We start from the raw sequence: 5,763 nt of genomic DNA on the forward strand, positions 1-5,763 counted from the left end.
CATTTCTTCATGAAAAAGATAGATTGTAATTTACCTAGTCCAGTGCATTTGATTTCGTCACATTCCGATATCGTATGAAGAAGTTACGGCATTTTTGGAAGTCGAGGGTAATTTTGATATTGAAAAAAATATTTTTAAAAGAAGTGTTCTCCATATAATGATACGATAAAAATCCAATATTTCCAACGGTTCTAATTTCATTGCATTTCGATTCTGTATAAGAAAGATGCATCATTGGAAAGGTCTAGGGGTATTTTGGTCTTTTTACATTATTGAGTCAGATAATCAAATATTTTGAAAATCGTAGAGTGTCCAGTTACGGTTCCAACACACTTCATTTCATCTCGATCAGATATCGTATGAAAAGGTTATAAGTGTTTCAATGAAACTGATTCGAAAATCCAAACCAAAAATTCATCAGTTGTTCTCGGTGTTGGGTGGATTTTTTGGAATTTATTTTTGAAATTTGAAGGGCATTTGTGTAATTTCAAGATTTTGAAGGTTTGAGTTGTAAGGGGTATTTAAGCACTGAAATTAGGGGTGTCAACGGTCCGGGTTGGTGCGGTTTCGGTCCGGTTCCACCGGTTTCGGTGTGACTTTGGAACTGACCGAAACCGACCCATTAAGGATTTATCAGTTTCGGTCCGGTGTCGGATTCGGTGCGGTTTGGGTTCGGGTTGGTACCGGTTTGGATTTATCAGGTTCATTTCGGTTTGGATCGGTTTTTTAAACCGGTATGGAGCCATTAGGAAACAACCAAATGCTGAACTGCTGAACTTCGATTTCTTAAATCGATTTGTAACCGGGTTGGTTTTGGTTTTTGGTCTAGTTTGGATTTGACTTTCCATACAAATGTATACAAAACTATGCAAATTTTAATTTTTTTAATGAATTTTGGAGTGTTTCGATTTCTTATCGGTTTCGGTCTGGGTTTTGAGCTGGTTTCGGTTTGGTTTTGGGTTCATCCAGTTTTCGGTGCGGTTCGGTTTGGTTTTGGGGTTACAATACTCGAAACCGAACCAATAAGGCTTCGGTTCGATTCTGTTCGGATTGTTATCGGTTCGGTTAGGCCGGTTTTACCGGTTCAATTTAGGAATTGACACCCCTAACTGAAATATATGAAGGCAAGGGCTTATGTGTATATAAGAGAATCAGAGGGATCCTTAATAAACGGCTCAGATTGAGCTACGCCGGTCAGATTCAGATCTGAAATTTCGTGCAAGAGCTTGCGTTGAAGATGCTTACCCGAGGCTTCTCATTGGTGGAGTGTATTAGATATAATGGTTTGGCGCTACACCATATTGCATTGACTATTGTGTGTCCCATATGCATCATCATTGAAGCTTAGATTCCAATCCCTTAGATATGGATCAACTAGATCTTATAGATCCATATCTAATGGTCTCTAAATGATTCTCCTTTATGGGTTAAGCCGACAACCTTCCGGAATATGCGCTGATGTGGCCAATCCGTGGTTGACAATGCCTCTGATGATGTCAGTGCCTACATTATGATGACATCATCGAGATTCAAAACCTATGGTTTAGATCTATTGTCCGTTGGTTTAATCGGACGGCTCAGATTAAAAGATACCTTTTGATGAGATCTACGGCCAGATCTGCTCCTCTGTTGTGTGTGCCATCGGTGTAGCCTACACCACTCCTATGAAGATTCTATTTCAGGCTATCTCATTGTTCCAACTTCAAATGGTCATATCTTACTCATTTTAACTCGGATTTGGGTGAACCAAGTTGCTACTTCTTTATTTTTTCAAGTCCTACCCTATGGAAGCAAGAAAAAAGAGTTTTGAATGAAGAAATACTATGGTTTTGGTAAGAGAAGCTTCCCCCTCTTTATTGATCCTTGAATGAACATGAATACTTAATGATAAATGTTCTTAGGCCATTAAAAGAGATAAAAGAGGTGGTTGAGATATGTTAATGATACATTAACTCAAAGCCAAGGAGGAAGAGAAGAAAGCAAGGATGTGTTTACTTTGAAAAGTAAGAAGCTAAGGAGAGAAGGTGTGAACACCAAACTTGTCAGTACAAGTTTTCAGTCATCCCAGGCAATCGGTTGTGAGATTCCCTAACATTTGATTTACATTATATGCATGTATGTATGTTACAGTTAGGTGTGGATGAATGTATATATGCTAGGTTAGTTGTGGATGAACTGTAAGCATACTAGCTAGTTATGGATATATATGCTAGGCAGAGCTTGACTGTAGGACATTGATATAAGCCTAAATTTACTGTATTCTTTATTGAGTGCTTAGTGGGTGCTAAGCACCAGGAGTGGGTACTCCCATGTAGTGGGTGCTATACATTGTACCAGCACTGTGAGTGCCATCTTAGCTTCAGCTTGAGAAAATTAAGTGTGGGCGCTCTCGACTGTGGGTGCAGTCAAAAGTAGTGTATTGAGTAGGTACGAAACCTTTAGAGGCACTACTCCGGGGATTTAGGCAAATTGTCGAACCTTGTAAAAACCTTATGTTGTGGATGTTTTTTGTTTGCATTTTATATTGAAGTGCGTGGAATGTGAAATGGATATGCACATTTTGAAGTGCCTATGAGAGGCTGAGTGTGCATACGACTGTGTGTAAATAGGGATAGGTATATCAGGTTTTTCTTGGCCAGACATTAGACGGATTTTTAGGGATCGGAATTGGACTCACTGATTCACCCCCCTCTCAGTGACTGCCAGGTTACAACAGATCTATTCATCGATATGGATTACACTTCTACCATTTGCAATTGGAACAGATAGGCAAGGATCAGAATTTGGCTAAACAATCCTATCCGTAATAAATTGGGCCCTCCTTGCAAGGGTATCTGCTAGCACATTAGCAGCCCTTAGAATATAATGGAACTTACAAGACTCAAAGTAAGTAGAGATGTGTTTGATATCCTCAATATCCCCACGTACTGATGTGGTTAACTTTTTAGATGTGTCTTGCAAATAAGATATCACCTATTGGTTATCACTCTCCAGTAGAAGGCGATCTATTCCCTCAAAAAGAGCTTCCAAGAGACTGTCCCGAATCGCCAAAGCCTCCACTTACTTTACATCACAAAAAGGGGTAGGTTTTGACACTGCTACAATGGGCTGTCCGTGGTGATTTCGTAACACAAAGCCCACCCCTCCCCTCTTCCTTTCTTGGTGATATGATGCGTCACAGCTTAACTTAAAGAAGCCAATTGGTGGGGCCTGCCATCCTAGATTCAACGTTGTCACTGGAGCAGCAGTAGAGCCTTTAATAGGTCATCCAGCAGAGAGATATTCCGTAGGGGTCCAGTCCTTCCTTGAAAAAACATTTTCATTTCGAGCACATCATAGGAACCAAGAGATAAAAGAGCATGGAGTTTTGATCTCCTTAGAATGTTGCTTCCCTAATATTGCAAAGGAAGACCAATTCTCAATCCAATTATGAAATTTAACGTCACTAACATGTGGAACCAAAAAGAGAGACTGCAACCAAACCATACAACTCTTGTGAATGGACATGCCAATAAAATGTGATCAGTAGTCTTTGAAAGCGCTCCACATCGTTGACATTGTTGATTAACTGGTATCTGTCGATGGTGCAACGCTAAACCTGATGCAAGTCCATCAGCACAAACCCTCCACATAAAGCTTTTGACCTTTGGCAAGGTATTACAACCCCAAATTTCTTTCCAAACCGATGTTGGAACTTCTCTCCGTGTATGAAATGTTGTTGCAGAGGGTTGTGCTTCCTCTATAGTAATCCAAATATTGCATATCTTGTGGTATGCACTTTTAACTGTAAATTGGCCGTGCTTTGCTGCACCCCAAATCTATTGGTCATCATTTGGGAACAAACTGAGTTGGATTTGATAGATTGCAGCTCAATCCGAAGGGTGAATATACCGGTCTATGATTGAGCTCTTCCATGTCCAATTCTCTTGATCAATGAGATCACTTACCAAATCATAGGGGCAATCTTCAAGAGGTGGGTATTGGAGTTGAAACCGTGGCAAGTTTGGTAACCAATTGTCTCCCCAAATCTGAACATTCTCTCACGTTCCAACATGCCATAGCAAGCCAGCTTTAAGAACTTTTTTTTCCTCCATTATGCTTCTCCACACCCATGATGGGTTTGTGCCCATTGAAGCCTCCATGAAATTACAATTAGGGAAATAGATAGCTTTAAGGAAACGTGCCCAAGTAGCGTGTGGTTCATTCCACAATTTCCAAGCTACTTTGGCCAACAATGCTTTATTACGTAAAGATGGGTCCCTAAATCCCAGTCCTCATCTACTCTTGGACTGACATAGGTGACGCCAAGAGATCTAATGTATCTTCCTCTTCTCAGTACCATCTCCCCAAAAGTAATTCGTAGTTGATTTCCGAAGGTGATTATGGTGTGATTCAGGAAGCTTGAAGTGGGAACATGCATAGTTGGCAAGGGAAATGACCACTGATTTCATCATGATTTCCTTTCCCGCATGGGATAACAGGTGCTTCTTCCATCCACTGAATTTCTTCTCTGCTTTCTCTAAGATGTCCTGAAATAGCATCCTTTTGAGACCCCAAAAGATGTTGGTAAACCCAAGTATTTACTCGGTCCTCTGCTACATGAGATCCTGAATATAGGAGAGAACCAACGTCTAAATTTAAGGAGTCAAAAGAGGGCTAAGAGGTTAGCGCACACTTATTATATATTATTATTATTGTCCTTAGTATATAAGGCTGGGGAATTATAAGGAGAGTCGAACTCAGGATCTACCCTTAGACTTACATTAGGCCTCATAGGGCTAACAGTCGACTGCTGCAATATATCAGTGCAAGACCCACTTTCGGGTCAAATAGGAGACCAACTATGGATGGATAGCACCAAGGGCAAGTGAAGGTGTCACAAGGCTACATTTATTACTAATTTTAATTTAATAAATATATAAAAATAATTTAATACTTGGTGGGTCATATGATGGAAACAAATATTGATTCTTTTGACCATATGATTGGAATGTGAAATGACCCTTGACATTTGGCTATTCTAAAGAGATAATTTATATCCAATAATTAGTTTAACAAAGACAATCCTCAACTTGACTCAAAATGTGAAACCATTAGAAGAGTATTATTTAAAGTTGTTATAAGAGACAAATTTAGATAATATATTATTATTTTTTTAATTTGGATTCGTATACTGACCCACAAGACTTGTTTATAATCCTCATATTTCATTTTAACTATCCCATAAGGGCCCCATCTAAACTATTACAAAAACAAAAAATAGGTATTCACACATATACTTTATATATGCGTGTTCATGTAAATTTGAAAGAAAAAAGAAGCCTGAAAGACAGAATAATCCTTAAACCCAAATGAGGGACAAAATGATTACCTTACCCCTCACAAAAGACAAAAATTTCATACTTATTAATACTTCTACGCGCTTTCACACTGACTTTCAAGAAACCCTCTCCATAATTAAAATAGAACTATCCAAATTAAACTAAAAGAATAGGGGATTATTCAATAGCTAACATTGTTTTTGCCACTTTACATATTTTTTATGAGGTTTCTGCCATATCATCTTTGTGAATTTCTCATCCCCCGAACCTCTTGCTTCAAAATTTGAAGTTCATGAGTTAGAAAAAGGCCTTTGCCATATCATCAATATAAAATAATTGTCCCACATGACTCTTACTTTAAATTGTACTAGATGAAACAAGATTCGAATGAATCTTTTTGGGTATAAACCTTTGTGTTTCTCTCTCTCTCTCTTTTTTTTTT

The sequence above is a fragment of the Macadamia integrifolia genome, unplaced genomic scaffold (genome assembly GCF_013358625.1).
Source record: "Macadamia integrifolia cultivar HAES 741 unplaced genomic scaffold, SCU_Mint_v3 scaffold_19A, whole genome shotgun sequence".
Taxonomy (NCBI): Eukaryota; Viridiplantae; Streptophyta; class Magnoliopsida; order Proteales; family Proteaceae; genus Macadamia; species Macadamia integrifolia.